The following is a 22,310-nucleotide window of genomic DNA, read 5'->3' on the forward strand; positions in this document are numbered from 1 at the left end:
TTTAAATTCTTATGGAGGATCTATATGTCCCCAGAAAAAATACACATCATTGACGCTAGCAGGCCACACGCATGTTTAAAGTGTGGCGCACCACACACAGACTTTGCACACTTAGGGGCTCATTACGATAGCGGGCAGCGTAGCAGTGATTGTGTCTGACCGCCATGCGTGCAGGGGTCCTGCGTATAGAATTATGATGGGACCGCTACCGCTGCGGTCGGATTCTGCACCTTTAACATTGCAGCGGTGGCTGCTGACAGCAGTACCGCCACGATGTTAAAAAGAGCAAGTTGTGCATTTCACTGCACTACGTGGTAGGCACTACCCTGTGCCTGCCACTTGGTGCAGTGAAATATAGGGGGTACCATGGGTACTCCCTCAGTGCACCCACCCCTCCCCCAACAAGCCCCTGAAGACATTCTCCACCAGTTGGTAAATGGCGGTTCAACTGCCACGGAAAGGCTGGCTTCCACCGGCATCATAATTGTGCCGGTGGAGCCTACTAGGCTCTGCCGTCATTGTGAGCATGCTGACAGCTCCGCCAGGCAATTGTGACGATTGCTACCAGTGGAAAAGCGGAGGACGGACTTTCTGTCTGCCGCAATACCCACCGCCATCATAATGTGGCGGGGTAAATCTCATTGACGATGGCGAAACGATCGCCACCGCCGGCCCGGGGGTGGCTATTTTTCCGCCATTGTAATGAACACCTTAGTTTGGAACTGTGCAAGATAGGGGCATATTGGGGTTCGATGTGCGTTGGAATAGCTAAGATGATTAATGGGGATGTGGCTCTCTCACCGGAGTCTGCATTATTGTGCTAGGCACTAAGCTTCCCTAAGCCTGTTCGTAAATTTACTGCAATGAGCGTCCTGCTTGCCAAGCGGGAGATTGACCTTAAATGAGGCTGCAAGGCCCCTCCCACAACTAAGGCATGGCTCCAGAGTTTATCCTACTGTAACACAAATAGTGATCTATACGCGGACACCACACCTGCAGGTCATGTCCAAAGGATATTTGGGGCCCCTTCAAAGCCTATTTAGTGGACAGGAACACCACCTCCAGTTCACAACCCCCAGAGGGGCTGGTCCCCACCGGAGTGAGGTGACACACTACAGTGGGCATACGCCTCTCAGACGCACCCATTGTTATGTATATTTCATCTTAGGAGGGGAAAACTCGACATTCTCAGAGTAAAGATGATTATTGTGGGAGAGGAAAGCATTGTCTTGGTGTTCTGGTTACATAGATAGGCAGTTACCAATGCAAAGCCGGTTGGAGGGTGTGGGAGACAATCTCGGCAAATGTATTCAATGTTCATTGTATGATTCAACGTGGAGTTACCTAGTGCGGTGCAGCAGTGTACTACATATGTGAATGCTGTGACTTTTTGTTTTAAGGAAATGGAAAATAAAGTTAAAAAAAAAAAGCGGTGATACATGGTTGCATATATCCTTCTTGAGCTCACAAACTTGTGAGTATCTTGACATTCCCAAACCACGATCCATCCTTTTCTTACCCTGGAAATGGACACAGATTAACTCTATTAAAAGACTGGAGTAACTCCCCATCCAGAGTGTTATAGTGAAGGATTAATCTCCAAGCTTGGTTGGGCTGTAGGGAAGGGGTTTCTTTATGTGCCAAAATGTTTTCCCGTACAGAAGGAGAAAATGTGTATATGTATGTATTTATTTATTTATATTTGTAATTTCATTATTACCTTTTACATTGAGAGCATACTGTTAATTGTTGTTAATAAGATTCTATTTTCTAGTTTTTAAGCTTTTAGGCTTTTCAGGAGGGTTGAGTGGTAAGTATTATTTACATTTTTAATATTTAGATATTTCAAATATTTCAAGGTAATTTAAATTTGTTTTATTGGATAACATTCAAAATTTGATTGCTTAAAAAATGTGTAATAATTTATTTATATATCTTTTTTGTATTAATTATCATTATTTGTAATAAACGTTATAGAAAACAATTACTGCTATTTTTTTAAGGTATTGTTTCTTTTTCAGTTGGTTCACTTTGCATTTTGATTTTCATAACATTAATTGTTTTTTGAAATGATGATCATTTATTTACTTGGTTATGTATTTATTCAAACAATTTTGTAGTATTTATGTTTGTTTAATATTATGCTTACTTTTGTTTTAATTATTTTATATTTTGTTTTTAATATTTTTAATTATGTTGTGAAATGTGGATTATTAATAGCATGCTTATATTGTTCAGATCTCAATTTATTTAATTAAATTTTAGGTTTGTAGGTGAAATTATATTTTGGGTCCCCCCTCCTCAACCAAAGTCAAACACTTTCTCCAATGAGATTGTTTGGAGTGGAAAAAAAAGTCTAAATCCCAAAACTGTCCTCAGTCAGGTAAAGTTTGGAGTGGTAATAGTAAACACTTTCCCCATGGTGGCTACGTTCGGAGTGGAAATAAAATTTCTAAACCCCCCCAGAGTTGAACACTTTCCTCAATGTGGTGAAGTTTGGAATGGCAATAGTAAATCTGACACCCTTAGTTTCCAACACTTTCTCCAGTGCGTCTAAGCTTTGAGTGGTACAAATAAATCTGACACCCCCATGGACCAACACTTTCTCCAGTGTGGCTAAGTTAGGAGCGGAAATTGTAAATCTGACATCCTCTGAGTCCAACACTTTCCCCAACATGTATTGAGTGGGAACGACAAATCTGACACCTCCATAGTTCAACACCTTCCCCACTCTGGCTATTTTTGCAATGGGAATAGTAAATTTGATGCCTTCAGAGTCCAACACTTTCCCCAGTGTAGCTAAGTTTGAAGTAGGAATATTAAATCTTCCACATCGAAAGTGCAACAGTTTCCCCAGTTCACTTCAGTTTGGAGTTGGAAATATTAGTGTGATACCCTCAAAGTCATATAGTAAATTTACAGTATTTACAGTATATTAAAAAAACATTTTTAGTCAATTGTTTGTTTAATATTAGAGTGAAAATTATTTCTGACTGTATTATTCTAAAAAATAGTTATAAACAAATATGGATTGTTAATAGCAAGCTTATACTGTTTGGATCTCAATTTTTTAAATGACATTTTAGGTTTGAAGGTGGAATTATATTTTGGGTCCCCCCTCCTCAACCAAAGTCAAACATTTTCTCCAATGAGGTTGTTTGGAGTGGGAATAAAACCTCTAAACCCTAAAACTGTCCCCAGTAAGGTAAAGTTTGGAGTGGTAATAGTAAACACTTTCCCCATGGTGGCTACGTTTGGAGTGGAAATAGAATTTCTAACCCCTAAACCCCCCAGAGTCGAACACTCTCCTCAATGTGGTGAAGTTTGGAATGCCAATAGTAAATCTGACACCCTCAGTTTCCAACACTTTCTCCAGTGCGTCTAAGCTTGGAGTGGTACAAATAAATCTGACACCCCCATGGACCAACACTTTCTCCAGTGTGGCTAAGTTAGGAGCGGGAATAGTAAATCTGACATCCTCTGAGTCCAACACTTTCCCTAACATGTTTTGAGTGGGAACGACAAATCTGACACCTCCATAGTTCAACACCTTCCCCAATCGGGCTATTTTTGCAGTGGGAATAGCAAATTTGATGCCCTCAGAGTCCAACACTTTCCCCAGTATAGCTACGTTTGAAGTAGGAATAATAAATCTTACACATCTAAAGTGCAACAGTTTCCCCAGTTCACTACAGTTTGGAGTTGGAAATATTACTGCAATCCCCACAAAGTCATATAGTAAATTTACACTATATTTAAAAAACATTTTTTGTAAATTGTTCAATATTACAGCGAAAAATATTTCTGACTGTATTATTTAAAAAAATAATTATAAACATATACACAGAAACACTTTTAGTAATACATTTTTAACATATATTTATTGTTGCTAAATTTGGTATATATTATTAAATACTGTAAATAAATTAAGTTATACTTATCCATCAGTATTCTTAACATAGATTCAAATTAACATGCACAATATTTTTTAGAATATTTTATAGCATTGTATTTACATTTTGTGCATTTGGCAAACACATTATACAATGACCATCATTATTTTAATTTTAGCTTCAATGTAAAAAAGATTCTTTTTTTCACTTCAATTATTATGCATTTTTGTTACTGGTTACTAAATGTTGTAGTCTGTCTTCTTTGTAGTTCAGCATCTGGATTCCAGCATGGTAGTTCCTCGTTGTGGTTCTCTGGTGCAGGTAGGAACCATGTCTAACTTACTTATAACTAGGATACCTAGATGTATGGGGTCATCACTTTGTATAGTTATGATTAATGATTTGGTGTGGATTTTATTACTCTGTAAGGTGAGTATCTGCACTTTTTTTGATGTTTTTATAATTGTGGAAATTTTGTTTTTAGATAGTAGGCCCCTTTTTTGTTTTTACAAGGAAAATCCAATTTGATTTTGTTTTGCCAATTATTTGTTTTAAATTTCCATGTGTTTGCTCATTTCTTGGAAGGATAATTATATTTTATAACATATTTGAGTTTTGTAGGGTATCAATGGATTTTATATGGTCTAATTGGATGGATTTTCTATTTCTTCTGAGCCGTTTTTTACATTTTAGGGGGATTTATTTTACTCTATTTTTTGGGCGAATTATAATTTTACTTCGGATATTCTACTGTGGATGGTGGATTCTGCTACTTATTATTATTATTATTATTATTATTATTATTATTATTATTATTAATAAATATTTATAGAGCACCTGGCTACCCTTAGGCATCCCCACGCTATCAATGACAAGCAGAGCAAAAGGAGATGAACTGATTAAGGCTGACTCTAAAAGAGCCAAGTCTTCAGCTGCTTCCGGAAGGAGAGATGGTGAATGGTTGAATGCAGCTGGACGGGGAGAGTGTTCCATAGTTTGGCCGCGTTTTGCGAAAACGGGCGACCGACTGACCGTGCTCTATTAATTTTTGGCATCACTGCCACAAACTGGCTGGCTGACCGGAGACATCTTATTGGGTGGTAAAAGGCCATAAGAAAGTGGTTTACCTTGGGACCTTTATGAGCTTTACAAAAAGCTTTGAACTTGATCCGTTCGCTTATTGGCAGCCAGTGAAGTTTTATTTGAACCTGCTTAACTGATTGCCGATAGTGAGTATGATAAAGCAGCCTGGCTGCGCAATTCTGTACCACCTGTAGTTTCCTTATAGTGGACTTTGTGGTGCCTAGGTAGAGGTAGCTCCCGTAATCTAACCACAAGAGCACCAATGCCTGTGCTATAACTCTTTGTGCTGGAACCGGAAGCAATGGGGGGATTTTCCACAGCATTCTGATAATTTCAATACATGATGCAGGTAACTTGATTGCTTGGCTATCAAAATTGAAAGATGTATCTAGCCAGACTCCCAAACCTTTGATCTGACCTTTGGGGGTTGGAGGTAGACCAAGACATTTAGGCCAACTAAGTCCCACTGATTCCATTGAAGCGCAGGGGTGGTTACCTAGAGTCATTAACTCAGTCTTGTCTCCATTGAGCTTGAGACAAGACTGGACCATCCACGTGACCACAACTTCCACACAGGATTCAAGATTAATTGGTGTATTCTTTGGATGCTTTAATGCTACTCCCAATTGTGTATTATCTGCATATGTAATAATTTGAATCCCATACGGTAGGACTAGTTCCGCCAGGGGTTTGAGAGAAATAATAAAAAGGATGGGACTCAATGATGAGCCCTGGGGAACTCTACACGGCAGTGGCACACATTTGGAGGTTTAATTCTCCTCGAACACCTGAAATACTCTATATTTCAGGAAGGATTTTATCCATGTCACGGTCTTGCCTGAGAATCCCACCATTCTGAGCTTGTCAAATAAGATGTTATAATTGGCCGTATCAAATGTTGAGCTCAGATCAAGTAAGATGACCACCACTGTCCCTCCCTGATCAAGGATTTTCCTGGATTACTCCACTACTGCTAGCAAGGCTGTCTCTGTCCCATGGTTAGGACAGAAGCCTGTCTGGGTTGTATGCAGAAGGGAGTGATTCTCTAGGTGTTCTGAAAGGATTTTATTTACATATTTTTCAAGAATTTTTCTGGTCCCGGGAAGCAGGGAGACCGGGTGATTGTTACTCCATACCTCTGGATCAAGGTTGGGCTTTTTCAAGAGAGCTCTTATCATAGCATGCTTCCAAGCCTGGGGTACCTGGCCACTGGATAGCGAGGAATTGAGTACCTCTAGCAGAACCGGAAGAATTTTCTTCTACTTTGCAGAGTTTATAAAGGGGAGCCGGGGTCCGGAGGGGAACCCGATTTGACCTGAGCAAAAAGCTGTGATAATGTGGCCAAATACAAGGTTGGAAGATCTTCCAAACGGGGTATAGTGCCACTCAGGGGGTCTAGTTCCTGTCCCGACTTGTCTGTACTTATACTTTGAGGGAATGTGTTATAAATATCTAAAAAAATGTTATAAAAAAACTACGGGTTTGTCTGAGGGAAGATCTGGTGCCAGGCACCTAGTACGTTTTTTTGTAATTTGAAATATTTCCCTGGGCGCATTCGCTGCTGCTGTTATTTTCTCCTCAAAATATTGGACTTGCGTTCTTTTTATTTCCGATTGATAAAATGTAATATCCTCTCTATATGTCTGTTTTTTTCGGAGTTATAGTCTTCCCTCCAGGCTCTCTTTTATTTCTTGCAGTTTTATTGAAGTTCTCTCAATTTAGGTGAATACTATGGTGTCTGTTTTTCCTTCAGCTTTTCCTGAATCCATTTATATGGGATCGTAGCATCCAAAGAGGAACTGATCCAGCAATTATAGTTATCTGACGCTATAGTGGTATTAATCTTTTCCATTGGTTTGGAGCTTGCCAGAGCCTGGGACCAGGCCTCTGGTGAGAGTTTTGCTCAGGAACGCGCCCAGTTCTTGCAGGTTTGTGTCCCAGCCGTCTCATGTGGGGTATTTCAAGTAATTGGGATTAAAAAGTGATCTGGCCATGGTATTGAGACAAGGCTTCCTGTGCAGAGCAGTGTGCCATTTGAAAAGACTGGTTCCAGAATATGACTTTTTTCGTGTGTAAGACTAGACACTTTTTGTAATAGCTGAATGGCCAAAAGGTTATGTGTGAGATCTGCTGCTTCCACCTTAAGAGGGTTTTCGAAATGTAAGTTCAGATCGCATAATAAGGTCAAATTAGGTGATGTACATGCTAGTCTAGTGGCAGCATCTGTTAGTGATTTTATAAACTGTCCGCACGGACCAGGAGAACGGTAGACCAAGATCTCTGAGAGAGTGAGGGTTGAAGCGAAGGAGATTGAAAATGACATACTTTCGCAGTCTGATATAATACCTGTCTCTATACACTGCCTCAAGTTATCTTTTAGAATGATGGCGATACCGCCTCCTTTTTTCAGCTCCCTATCTCGTCTCAAGATGTGGTAGCCCAGGCCAAAGCTTGTATCACATCCGGTTCCGAGTCCTTGTGAAGGCAGGTTTCTATTAAAAGCAGGACTTCCTGCTGTTCCTCACTCAATAGGTTATTGATTTCCCCCACGTGTTTCGGGAGAGACCTACAGTTGAGGAGGAACATTTTGTGTTCACTCTACCATTCTGTTGTGGAATGTACTAGTGTGATATTCGCAAGGTCAAAGGAACAATGGGCACATGAAGCAGGGCCAATTATGTTGTGGATGGAATGTATGCATTTTTCTCTGAGTGGAATTGCGCATTCTATACAATTGGGAGGCCGAGTACCTTCGGTTATCTTTAACCCATGGGCCAGGGGTTCTGGCCCCTAGTCCCGGCCGGGCGCGGATGGGCGCAGATGGGCTTGCCATTGGCACGCCGGCAACACGCCTGCTGCGCGTGTCTGCTCTTCCATGCGACTTAAGTAGTTGCCTCTACTTCCGCCTGCCTGCCTGAGCCCCGCCTCCTCTGGTGGCCTCTCTCCACACAAACGGAACGTCTGCGGTGGACCGGGCATTCAGTGCGAGGTACAGCCTAAAAGGTACAATACACTTTTATAAGGATTTTATCACAATTAAAATTCAAGTTAAAATCCAAGTTAAATTATGCCCTCAAGTTAAAAATGCCCCCAAAGTGCTATGGCTCTCATTCTCTCTAATTACTCACTTGTCGCAGCACGTCTGTGCTTCCCTTCGACTTAAGTAGTTGCCTCTACTTTCGCCTGCCTGAGCCCCACCTCCTCTGGCCGCCTCCCTCCACACAAACGGAACTTCCACGGTGGACAGGGCATTCGGCGCAAGGTAGAGCCTAAAAGGTACAGTGAGCTTTTGTAAAGATATTATCACGATTAAAATCCAAGTTAAAATCCAAGTTAAAGTATGCCCCCAAGTTAAAAATGCCCCCAAAGTGCAAAGTGCTATGGTTATCATTCTCTCTAATTACTCACTTGTCGCTACTCGGCCGCGCTTCCATGCGACTTAAGTAGTTGCCTCTACTTCCGCCTGCCTGCAGGAGCCCCGCCTCCTCTGGCCGCCTCCCTCCACACAAACGAAACTTCCGCGGTGGACCGGGGATTCTGCGTGAGGTAGAGCCTAAAAGGTACAGTCCGCTTTTGTAAAGATATTTTCATGATTAAAGTTCAAGTTAAAATCCAAGTTAAAGTATACCCCCACGTTATAAATGCCTCCAAAGTGCTATGGTTCTCATTTTCTCTAAATACTCACTTGTCTACTAAAGTGTAAGCATTATTTTCTTTTATTATTTCATTGTTGGGTGGAATTATGCCTATGTTTGGAAGTTATACTATGCATGGCTACTCAACCAGGGTTTCCCATTGCTAATGAACAGCTACATAACCGAGGGTCAACTAAGAGAGAGTTAGAAAAATCAAGTCTTCAGTTGCTTTCTGAAGATAGTTTGACTTGGGCTCTGACGCAGCTGAAGCGGAAAGTTTGGATGCCAGAAAACGGAAAGACTGTCCTTCCTCTCTGACTCCTTTAATCCTGAGTACAATAACTAACCTTTGATAAGTGGACCTCTAGGCCCTGATGAGAGTATAACATTGAATCAATTATCCAAGAAGGTTAGTACCAGTATTTGCAAAGCCATGTAAAGAAAGGGTTTTTAATTTAATAAGCTTTGTAACCGGTAGCCAATGAAGATCTGACAAGTGAGAAAAGATTGATTGGTGTTTAGGGATATGCAGGAGTAGGGATGCGCCACGTTTTGTATTATTTGAAGTCGTTTTAATACCAAATGTGAAATACATAGATAATATATGATCCCGTAGTCCTGGTTTGCGTTCATAACAGCTTGAACCACGTTCTTAAGGCTCATGAGAAGGCCAAAACAACAGGCGATAGATTCTTTATTAGATTTTCTAGAGATAATTTGTTGTCAATTCAAACACCAAATTTGTTATTGTAAATCCGGGGACAGGAAAAGGGCTTAGACCCTCCAGCAGCACGTAGGGGTCCAGAGATAGGGTTGGTTCCCCACTATCATCACATCAGTCTTCCCGCAGTTACATTTCTGGCAGATAAGTCCCATCCAATTGGCAACATCTGAGAGATAGTATCTTGCACTATCTGCATAGCATTAGCAGAAAGTAAGGGAGAATTGGAGAGCCGGCGCAGTGTCTCAACTGTGTTCACCTCCGCCCGCGGGCGCAAATAATGCCATGGTTAGAGGCCAGGGGGATGCTATATCCGTCTCAACGGCTACATGTGACTGATAAGGGGTGGGATGGATCCAAAAGTGCAAAAAAATGGCCTGGGCGCACAGGGCATATATCTTGAAGTCAGGAGCGCCCATACCTCCGAAAGACATGGGGAGAGTAAGAATGTCATATGCAACTCTTGGCTGTTTGCCTGCCCAGACAAGTGAAATGATTAAGGAGCGCAGTTTGTGAAAAAAATGAGCAATGAGAGGGATAGGGACGTTTAAAAACAAGTAAAGGAATTTCAGCAAGACCACCATCTTGGTGACTGAAGACGACTCTAAGTCAGAATCTTAGACTCCAGCCAATCCACTGCACACCCAAAGGTGGATCTCCAAAGCTCATCTAAGTCCCTACTCAAGCAGATGCCCAGATAGAGCATGGGACCAGAAGCCTGCACGAACAGAAAATCCGCCGTGAACGGCTCCGTAGCATCAGTCAAAGGTAACAACACAGACTTGCCCCAGTTCACCTGAATGCCAGAGAGACCGCCGAAGCGTATAACTTCCCGGACTAGGGGGCTAAGATTTTCCTGTGGATGACGGACGTACAAGGTAACATCGTCCGCGTACATGGAGATAAGAAGGGAGCGGGCCGAAAAAACAATACCCCTGTGAGTGTGGTGCTGCCAGAGTCTGGCAGCTAGGGGCTCCTTCGCAATAGCAAAAAGCATGGGCGACAGAGGACACCCCTGCCAGGTGCCTCGTTTGTTGCTAATAGGTTCGGAGATCTGTCCATTAATGCGGACACACGCCAACGGGCTGGTGTAAAGGAGCATGATCTTGCATATGAATAATTTGCTGAAGCTCATGCGCAGCAAGGGGTGGAATAAAAAGGGCCACTCTAGTGGGTCGAACCCCTTCGTAGCATCCAGCAGGGCTGCCACCGCAGGGAGATTGGGGTTGATTTGGTGTAGGACTGAAAAAATTGTACGAAGATTGTGAGAGGTAGCCCTGCCCGGAATAAATCCAGATTGGTCCCGAAGCCCAATGAGGGGCATGAGAAGCGAAAGGCGGGAGGAGATCAATTTGGCAAAAATCTTATTATCAGTATTAATTAAGGAAAGAGGGCGGTAGGAATCATGGCGGTCGGCTGGCTTGTCAGGTTTGAAGAGCAGAGTTATAGCCTCGCGTAAAGACTGAGGGAAGAGGCCACTGTCGAAGGACTCATTATACATAGCAGCCAAGTATGGTTCTAAGAGATCCGCATATGTTTTGTAGGGAGACCATCGAGGCCAGGGACTTTGTCACCGGGCAAGCCACTGATGGCGGCGAGTATTTTCTCCCAAGTGAATGGCATATCTAAAAATTCCCGATGGTAGTCCTCAAGCCAGACTAATGAAATAGTCTTGAAGTATTGATCAAAGGTCTCCCATGAAGGAGGGGAGCCAGCAGAGTATAACTGCGAATAAAAGTCAAGGAAGCGGGACGTAATCTCCTCCGGGGAGGTGGTCCTAATCGAACCCCCATCTGTAAGAGCCATAATATAGGAAGCTGCAAACAGAGGGCGTAGCAGGTTTGCCAGAGTTCTTCCCGGGCGGTCACCTTCACCGAAGCGGCAAGCCCGACCCTCCCTACCCAAAAAGGAGAGTTCATGGTCAGCCTCTTCAGAGAATTCCGTGTGTTTTTAGCGTATAAGTGCAAGCGTCTCTGGACTAGGGTGTGCAGCCTGGGCGGCATCCAGATCCTTTATTTCCGCCTTGAGCTTAGCAAGAGTAGAACGGATGGATCGGAGGACGCCGGCCTGTTTAGAAATGCACTCACCTCGAATGACAGTCTTGAACCCCTCCCAGAGTACCGAAGCAGAGTCAACGGACCCCGTGTTTAGATCAAAATAATTAGTAATAGCCGTTTGAATGTCCGCACAAAAGACAGTGTCTCGAAGGGCATTTGGGGGGAGGCGCTAAGTAAATGCACGCTGCAGAGAGTGGGAGAGGCGGAGACACATCTGGACCGGCGCATGATCAGAGAAAGTTCGCGGCATGTGGGCCGTGTCTCTGAGCCAGGTCAAGACGTCTGGGGAGGCCAGCAAAAATCTATACGCGACCAGCAGCCCCTCACACCAGTAACACAGGTTCCCTCTCGGGCATCCGGCCGCAGGTGGCGCCAGGCATCAAAGAGAGAATTATCAGTCAGTATGGACGTAAGGGCCGTAGTGGCGCGCGGGTGGGAAATGCAGGGACCAGACCGATCGAGTGCCGCCGATAGAGTGATATTAAAGTCCCCTCCACAAATGACCGCCGCAGGACCGCCAGCGGAGACGAGGTGCCATATGTGATGGAAGAAGTCCGGGTCAGCTGAGTTGGGCCCATAGGCCGCACCAATGGTCACGGGCTGGGCCAGCAAAGAACCCTGCAGAATTACATACCGACACGTGGGGTCAGTCAGTGCCTGGGCAGTGTGCCAGGGGAGACCCGCACGTACCAAAATGGAAACCCCCTAGTGTAGGAAGCATATGTAGAAGAATGTGATTGCCCATAATAGCGCACTTGGAGTCTGGAGAGGGAACCCGGCATCAGGTGCGTCTCTTGTAAGAGACAGATGTCTACCATATGACGCTGCAAGTGTGAGTGAATCAGTCTGGCCTTACGATGGTCATTCAAACCGCGAACGTTCCAGGTCCAACAGACTGTGTCAGTCATAAGGTGGTGACCATAGTTGTGATTATACACAGCGTGGGTGGGAAGCGCCACGAGCAGATACAAACAGTGCAGCGCAGGGCCTAAACTTCGACTGGCAGGACAGCAGGGGGAACACCCACAGAGAAAGATACGGTGGATATGTGACGGAGAAGTGAAACAAGCCAGTGAACAGGGGGAGCGCCCTGTGCAACAAGATCCGGCAATCGCAGATAGCAAGCGGGGAGAGGGACTAAAGGAACAATAAGTACATAAAGTGTTGACATCAATTGACTTGCGGCGAAGGTAGGCAGGGAGCAAAGTTCAGTGTCATAGTCAAAACATGCAAAAGCGATATGGAGCAATGAAACAGTGGCATAACAAAACCATGTCCCCAAGAGAAGAAAAAGAAACCCGAGAACCCCCCACCCCGATCCAACCCAACCCCCTTCAGGCAGAGCAATGAAAACATTTCCCACCCTCCCATCCCGGCCCCACACCCCCAACATCCATTTCCAAAAAGGAACAGCAGAATGACCCCCAACCCCACACCCACTCCATACCCCCAATCAGGCTGAGATTCCAACCCACCCCACCCCGGGGACCCACAACTAGGAAGGGGAAGAACACTAAAGCAGTAGGGAATTATCCTGTAGGGGCATGGTAGGGCAAGGCGTACTCCCCCGCAGTAAAGCAGGGTGACCAAGCTAGGGTGGAGTCAGGCATCGTTGAGAAGGAAACATCAGACAAGGTGTAGCACTTCAGTAATTGTCACTTAGGCAGTCAGCAGCATCCGACAGGGATTTGGATGGCGGTGAGCGAGCCGACCTCTTGAGCTTCTTGGCAAATGCCAGGGCCTCCCTAGGGTCAGGAAAGACAAGTGTTTTTGCGCCTTGGCGAACCCGCAGCCTCGCCGGATAGGCCAGGGAGACCTCATGCTTCTGAAGGATTCGTTTGGCAGGTAAAAATTCCAGCTGAGCCGCCTGAACAGTGAGGGTGTAGTCTGGATAAAAAGAAAGTGAGTTGCCCTGATGGGTGATGGTACCTCTTCCCGCACGGAGTATAGTGTCCCGGTCCCGGTAATTTAACAATTTAGCGATGCTAGGACGCGGGGGCAAACCGGGACTGGGACGGGAGCTGAGGGAGCGGTGAGCACGCTCCACGACGAATACTGAGGCGAGAAAGTCGCCAAAAAGTTCCCTAGCCAAAGTCTCTGTGGGAGGGCAGGGCGGATATACAGACGTGGAGGCTGGATGTATTGTCGAACAAAGGTGCTTTTATTTTCAGTAAACACAGTTTCCTGTTTAATAGGGCTAGTATGAGTCTCTTTTCCACTATCAATAGGGCTGGTCGCAGTGGCTCCGGTGATTCCTCCTTCTCCAGGTGGTAGGTGGATGGGGTGGTCTTCGTAGTCGTCCGTGGTGTCACTTTCCCGGAGGTTCACCCAAGAGAAAAAAGAAAGGAAGCCTATCAGGTCACTGTGTTATTGAATTCTGACCGTCACCTACACCCAGTAGTGCTCAAGGTCTATGGACTGTGAGGGTAATAAGGATTGTTAGGGAAGTGGAATATCTTGGTACTGTCGAGTTGTCAGGAATTAACACACCACCAAATGAGGCAATAATAGGATGGTCAGGAATTAACACACCACCAAATGAGGCAATAATAGGATGAGTTCATCAATATGAGGGAAGAGGAATGGTTGTCCTATCTGTTCCCCAGAACTAGGTAGAAATTATCAAGAGTGGATAGGACACTTGTAACCACTTATACCGAGAGAAGTATTGAAAAACCCTCATAAACGTTGTGTATAACGAGAAGCGGTATATCTTATTCTCCGCCCCACACAAACGTTATGGCAGCAATCATTGGGTTTGACAAATTGTATCTTGCCAGCCTCACCCGAGGCGTTCTCTGGTTTTTTCGTGGCAGTCTCCAGAGAATTTCGAGTCACCCCACAGAAAAAGCACAAAAAGGAGTAAAATAGTTTCCAGCCGATATGGGTACTCTTTATTAATATCGCTGGACTACTAGGTTAAAAAGATCGGTATGCTCACTGGAAATTTAGGGATCCATAGCATATATTAATAGCACTGAAAGAACGTCGACATGTTTCTGCTCTATTGGCCCGTGGGTCTAAGAGCATTCGTCAGGACAAAGACAACACTAAACATAGAAAAAATAGAAAAAACTACATATCACCATTTGTGATGTAGAAGGGTAGAATTTTAATTTTCACAGTCTTACCCTTATGAGGTTCTATGGAGTCACCTCTAAGTCGGGTGAGCTTTGAATGAATGAACCTTAAATATGTTAAAAAAGGGTTCCCTCAGGAGGTATGGACAAATTGTCCCAGGCCGCAACGGAAGCGTGTGAGTCAGCGCAAGACGCGGAACACGCTTCCGTTGCGGCCTGGGACAAGAGGTGACTCCATAGAACCTCATAAGGGTAAGACTGTGAAAATTAAAATTCTACCCTTCTACATCACAAATGGTGATATGTAGTTTTTTCTATTTTTTCTATGTTTAGTGTTGTCTTTGTCCTGACGAATGCTCTTAGACCCACGGGCCAATAGAGCAGAAACATGTCGACGTTCTTTCAGTGCTATTAATATATGCTATGGATCCCTAAATTTCCAGTGAGCATACCGATCTTTTTAACCTAGTAGTCCAGCGATATTAATAAAGAGTACCCATATCGGCTGGAAACTATTTTACTCCTTTTTGTGCTTTTTCTGTGGGGTGACTCGAAATTCTCTGGAGACTGCCACGAAAAAACCAGAGAACGCCTCGGGTGAGGCTGGCAAGATACAATTTGTCAAACCCAATGATTGCTGCCATAACGTTTGTGTGGGGCGGAGAATAAGATATACCGCTTCTCGTTATACACAACGTTTATGAGGGTTTTTCAATACTTCTCTCGGTATAAGTGGTTACAAGTGTCCTATCCACTCTTGATAATTTTTTCGCAATAATAGGATGGTCAGGAATGCACAACATTTAACATTCAGGTGTTCCTTCTAAGCATCAGCATTTTACCGTATAAATAAACAGTAAATCCTTTCCCTGCAAACACCTTCTAAGTTCCTTCTCCCCACCCTCCTTTTAACAATACATTTCTCGTGATTGAGCACTTACATGGCCCCGCCGTAACTCTCCTGAGTCACGGCCGCTCTCCAGCGTCCTCTGTGGGAATCCACCACTCCTCCGTCCAGTGGTCGTCCGGTTCCTCCGTCTCCTTGTTGCGCTGGATGGTTTCTCCTCTCGGTCCTTCGTCTCGCTCTTCGGTCTTGGCGTCCTGCTCCACACTCCGCGTTTCTGGACCCGCCTTCCCGCCGGTCAAAGACGCCTCTTCCGGTCCTGGCTTTCCCTTTATTGGCGGCCCTTGAGTGTTTCCGGGGTCAGCGTCGTCTCCTTGCAATCCCGAGTCGCGCTGCAAGGAGAGAGGAAAGGTACGCGTTGACCGCCAGGTACGTGCTTTTTCTCCTGTTTCCGCCTGTGTCCCTGTTTCCGCCTGTGTCCGTCCCCTCGCAAAGGATCCTGGTTGCTGTAGTCCCGGTCTCCCCGGTCTACCGTGGCTCCCCTTCTCACATCCCCTTTCCCTTGCTGTCTTACTACTATGGAGATTTCCTTGGGGATATCTTGACAAAAAGTCCACGTTCCCTTGGTCTGCTCCCTTTCGATGTTGTGTTCGGAATCTGTAAGGCTGTAGAGCCAGAAACCATCTTAACACCCTGTCGTCGTTTCCTTTGTTTCGGGCCAACCATTCTAAAGGAGCGTGATCTCTGTACAAGGTGAATTCTCTTCCTTCTAGATAGTACCTTAGGGTTTCTATCGCCCATTTAATGGCCAGAGCTTCTTTCTCGATCACAGCATAATTCTGTTCTCTTGGGAATAGCTTTCGGCTAATATATAGAATTGGTCTTTCCTCTCCCTGGCTTATTACTTGGGACAATACCGCTCCTATTCCCTGGTCTGAAGCGTCTGTTTGTAGGATAAAGGGGAGGGAGTAATCAGGGCTAGCTAAAACTGTTTCTGATGTAAGGGATCCTTTCAAGGATTCAAAGGCTTGTATGATCTCGGGGGTGGGATATTTTAATTGAGTCTCCATATTTGAAGCTTTCTGTAGCAAATTAGTGAGGGGGGCTGCTGTTTGAGAAAAGTTTGGAATAAACCGTCGGTAGTAACCGAGTAATCCTAAGAATGCTCTGAGGTCTTTCTTTGTCTTTGGTAAAGGGACTTGAGAGATGGCTGTTAACTTTGAGTCCTGGGGTCTTATTTAAGTATGAGCGGAAAATCCGTTCCGCTCGCGGATTTTGCGAATTTTCGGTAAATTCGCGATCCGCGAACTCCCGCGAATTTACCGAGAATTCGCAAATCCGCGATTTGCGGATTATTCCGGGGGCAAAAGTTGAAGCCTGGCCTGTTGTAACTATTTTACGATGGCGCCGGCAAGCTGCCAGCGCCATCCTAAAATAGTTACTAAGTTAGCTTTAACAGGAACCTCTAATAGATAAAATAAAGCAGGTGCTCGATTTTATCTATTAGAGCTTCCTGTTGAAGCTAATTTAGTAACTATTTTAGGATGGCGCTGGCAGCTTGCCGGCGCCATCATAAAATAGTTACAACAGGCCAGGCTGGTGTAATTTCCTTTCCCATATCTACCGTGGAACATCAGCTGTGATGCTGGATAGAGGCCTTTGCATCCTTGACTTTCACTAGTGCAATACCTGTGCTGTTCTTGTGACCAGGGGCTTCTTTCTCTTCATCTGCTGAACTGATCTTTCTCTGACCTTTTATACACACAAGAGGCATGTGAACTCGCATTGAAGCCCCGCATGTTTGGTCCCACTCACACACTCGCGGTGTGCACCGTCTTCCCGCCATTTACCCACTATGATGGACAGCTCACTCAGGGACCCCTGCGCCCTTCGGGGCGATTGCATAGTAACACACACATGGTCGCTCGAACTAGTTGAAGCTCAAATTCAGTGACTCATTCATTAGCCCAAAAACAATTGTGAGCGTCGTCGAGGCTGGGCAGGTGTGCCTTCATCCCAAATCTACCGTGGAACATCAGCTGTGATGCTGGACAGAGGCCTTTGCATCCTTGACTTTCACGAGCACAATACCCGTGCTGTTCTTGTGACCAGGGGCTTCTTTCTCTTCATCTGCTGAACTGATCTTTCTCAGACCTTTTAAACACACAAGAGGCATGTGCACTCGCATGGAAGCCCCGCCCCAAATCCGCGGATCCGCAAATCCGCAAAATCCGCGGATTTTGCGGATCCACGATCCGCAAATCTGCAAAATCCGCGGATCGTGGATCCGCAAAATCCGCCCATGCTTAGTCTTATTACGCCTTCTCCTAACAGATAACCCAAATATTTGACAGTTTGGGCTGCTAAATGACTTTTGGTTGGGTTGATCTTTAGTCTGTACTGCCCTAGGGTCTGGATAACCTGTTTTAAATGGTCCATGTGTTGGTCCCAGTTGTCGCTTTAGATGATTATGTCATCTATGTATGCTCCAGCATACTGCTCATGGGGCCGTAGAATACAATTCATGGCCCTCTGGAATGTGGCCGGAGCTCCATGTAATCCAAAGGGAAGTACCTTGAACTGATATAACCCATCAGGAGTGGAAAATGCAGTTTTCTCTTTATCTTGTGGACGTAGAGGAATCTGCCAATACCCTTTGCACAAATCCAGGGTGCTGATATATTTGGCTCTCCCGATTTTCTCTACCATTTCGTCCACCCTGGGCAAAGGGTAGGTGTCAAACTCCGATATCTTGTTCACTTCCCTGAAATCGATGCAAAACCTCACCGAACCATCCGGCTTCGGTACGAGAACTATTGGGGAATTCCACTCACTGATGGATGGTTCTATTATATCCATCGGTAGCATCTTTTGTACTTCCTCGCGTATAGTCAGACTGCGGGCTTCTGGTATTCTATAAGGCCTTAGTCGCACTCTTTTCCCTACCGGGGTCTTTATGGCATGTTCCACCAAGGTGGTCCTTCCGGGGGTCAGAGAAAACACCTCACTATGAGGTAGCAGTACATTCTTTAGCCTGTTTCTAAGAGGATCTGATAGACCCGAATCCAAGCATTGTTCAAACAACAGGTCATTTGGTTCTCTCTGTGCCACCAAGGTTGGAGGAGGGCCTTCCCATTTTTTAAGCACATTGATATGATAAATCTGTGAGGTACCTCGAGTAGGATCTAATTCAATACGGTATGTAACCGGGGTCACTTTCTCTCTTACTATGTAGGGTCCCTGCCATTGTCCCAAGAGTTTATGGTCCGAGGATGCCATCATAAGTAATACAGGATCACCCACATCAAAGGACCCCTCTTTGGCTTTTTCGTCATATTGAGCTTTTTGAGCTACTTGGGCTTCCTCCAAGTTGATGCGGACGATTTACCTAATTTGACTTAAATGAGTCTTTAGGTTAGAGACATAGTCCACTAAGGGTTTAGCATTATCTTGTTCAGACTCCCATTTCTCCTAGGCCATGTCCAATAAGGTTCTAGATTGGTGGCCATACAATAACTCAAAGGGGGAATATCCCGTACTTTTCTGTACCTTGCACCGTATTGCAAACAGGGCCAAGGGTAACATATCCTCCCATTTTCTAGTTTCAAGATTGAGGAGTTTTTTCAAAGTAGTCTTAAGTGTGGCATTATATCTTTCTACCAACCCATCGGTTTGTGGGTGGTATGCCGCTGTCCTGATCTGTCGAATCCCTAACTGTGTACATATCTGGTTCATTACTTTTGGTATGAAGGGGGTCCCTTGATCTGTTAATATTTCTTTTGGAAATCCTACTCTAGAGAACACGGTTACCATGGCTTTGGCAATGTTGGTCGTGTCTGGCCTACGTAATGCTATTGCTTCAGGGAACCTTGTGGCATAGTCAACAATGACCAGTACGTATCTACATCCACTCCGGGAGGGCAGTAAGGGTCCAATAATGTCCATGCCCACCCTAGAAAAGGGTTCTTCTATAACTGTTAAGGGGTACAAAGGAGCCTGGGGTGGTTTGTACCAACTATGTCTTTGACATATAGGGCATTCTCTACAATAGATTTTCACTTGTTGGAAGATACCTGGCCAATAGAAGTTTTCTGTAATCTGTTTCTCGGTCTTGTCCACCCCAAAGTGTCCCCCTAGTAAATGACTATGGGCCAGAAACAACACCTTTTCTCTAAAGGACACAGGGATTAACAATTGGGATTTCAGGTTAGGCCCTCCTTTCCTGTATAACAAGCCATTCCTCTTAAAAAAATATGGACATACGTGTAGAAGGTCTTCTTGGTCGAGGGCATTTTTCCATGCTTCCTGTAATGCTGGATCTTCTCGTTGAGAAGCCCTAAAGTTCCGGTCAGTTTCCCATGGGTTATCGTCGGTCATCACAGGTAACACAGTAGGAGGTTTTCTTTTCTCGGCTCTTCTTTGTCGTCTACTTTTCCGTGTTTTGGAATCGGGCCACTCAGGTTTTTCATCACTGGAGAAGGGGGCTTCGGCCCACCAATTCTCTTCCTGGTTAGCGTTGGTCTTTAACATTTGGGGAAGGTGGGGGTAATCGTTCCCAAGAATCACTTTCTCCGGTAGATTGGGAATAAGCCCCACTTTCAAAGAAGTACCGGGATCACCTTCATGTTGTATGTGGACTTGTGTAGTCGGATACTGTTTAACATCACCATGTACACATCGGATAGCTACTGTTCCATCTACAGGTCCAATCCAGGGTTCTAGATCTTGAGGGCGTACCACGCTTTGACGACATCCCGTGTCTGCTAGAGCCATAGTTTGTTGTCCATTCACCCTTACTGAACAATGATAGGGCGGGAGTGGTTTTTCAGAAGAGGAACAGTAATAATGAAAAGCAACTCCGATTTCCATTGGTTCCTCTTTTTGTGGACAAAATCTAGCGATGTGTCCCATTCCGCCACAATGAAAACACTGGGGTCCTGACGTCGGAGTACGCAGGACAGGGTTTGGAGTAACTATCCCAGGTAGGAAGGCCACTGGATCATGCTTTTTAGGAAGGGGGGACGGGTTGGTCGGTGTGTTCCTTGGGTTCCGGGCTTCCATGAGGGTTCATCTTTTCCTTTTTGGATTTCCTGAGCCCAGTTATATGCGCTGGCGATTTATACAGCAGTTTCCAGAGTGAGGTGGGCCTGTTGTCGTACCCATCTTTGTTTGGGTGGGTGTAAAGAAGCTAAATATTGTTCCAAATACATTTTTGCCATTATATCATCCTTATTAGTGGTGGCTGGTTTCAACTACCGGTCCGTCATGTCTTTTACCCTGAAATATAAAGCCCTAGGAGTTTCTTGGGGTCCTTCCTATATCTGGCGTAGCTTGATCCGGTATGATTCATCATCCACTCCCAATCTCTCCATGATACACCTTTTAATATCTGCGTAGGGAACAGTTCCTTGCACAGTCGCTGCTTGATAAGCGGCTTGTAGATCGCCGGATAGTAATGGTCCCAGATATTGGCCCCATTTGTCTGCAGGCCAGGCAGCAGCAGTGGCTATTCGTTCGAAGTTAGTAAAAAAGAAATCCGGATCCTCCCTGCTAACATATTTCTGTAGTACCATGGATGGTAGTGATGTGGGTCCTCTCTGATTTCCCAAGACCTCGGCAATCTTGTCCATGGTGGCTCCATGAGTTTGGCTTTGTCCCGTGATTGCCTTTTGAGCTTTCTCTCTATCTTCTTCCACCATGTTTAAAAACCTCTCCATCACCTTACTTAAGTGTTCCTGATTCTCCGCCATCCTTGCTAGAGCGGCCTCCATGTCTCCGCTGGATCCCACTTCTGACACCACTTGTGGGAGGGCAGGGCGGATATACAGACGTGGAGGCTGGATGTATTGTCGAACAAAGGTGCTTTTATTTTCAGTAAACACAGTTTCCTGTTTAATAGGGCTAGTATGAGTCTCTTTTCCACTATCAATAGGGCTGGTCGCAGTGGCTCCGGTGATTCCTCCTTCTCCAGGTGGTAGGTGGATGGGGTGGTCTTCGTAGTCGTCCGTGGTGTCACTTTCCCGGAGGTTCGCCCAAGAGAAAAAAGAAAGGAAGCCTATCAGGTCACTGTGTTATTGAATTCTGACCGTCACCTACACCCAGTAGTGTTCAAGGTCTTTGGACTGTGAGGGTAATAAGGGTTGTTAGGGAAGTGGAATATCTTGGTACTGTCGAGTTGTCAGGAATTAACACACCACCAAATGAGGCAATAATAGGATGGTCAGGAATTAACACACCACCAAATGAGGCAATAATAGGATGGTCAGGAATGCACAACATTTAACATTCAGGTGTTCCTTCTAAACATCAGCGTTTTACCGTATAAATAAACAGTAAATCCTTTCCCTGCAAACACTTTCTAAGTTCCTTCTCCCCACCCTCCTTTTAACAATACATTTCCCGTGATTGAGCACTTACATGGTCCCGCCGTAACTCTCCTGAGTCACGGCCGCTCTCCAGCGTCCTCCGTGGGAATCCACCACTCCTCCGTCCAGTGGTCGTCTGGTTCCTCCGTCTCCTGGTTGCGCTGGATGGTTTCTCCTCTCGGTCCTTCGTCCCGCTCTTCAGTCTCGGCGTCCTGCTCCACACTCCGCGTTTCTGGACCCGCCTTTCCGCCGGTCAAAGACGCCTCTTCCGGTCCTGGCTTTCCCTGTATTGGCGGCCCTTGAGTGTTTCCGGGGTCAGCGTCGTCTCCTTGCAATCCCGAGTCGCGCTGCAAGGAGAGAGGAAAGGTATGCGTTGACCGCCAGGTACGTGTTTTTTCTCCTGTTTCCGCCTGTGTCCCTGTTTCCGCCTGTGTCCGTCCCCTCGCAAAGGATCCTGGTCGCTGTAGTCCCGGTCTCCCCGGTCTCCCGTGGCTCCCCTTCTCACAGTCTCCACATAGTCCTCAATGCGGGAGATGTTGGTCAATTCCGAAAGTTCAGTTATACGGAGGTTGCTCCGGGCGAGAACGCGCCTCCAAGTCCTCATTTTTCTCCCGGATAACCGCTAGAATCTT

This window comes from Lissotriton vulgaris, chromosome 8 (assembly GCF_964263255.1).
Source record: "Lissotriton vulgaris chromosome 8, aLisVul1.2, whole genome shotgun sequence".
Classification (NCBI taxonomy): domain Eukaryota; kingdom Metazoa; phylum Chordata; class Amphibia; order Caudata; family Salamandridae; genus Lissotriton; species Lissotriton vulgaris.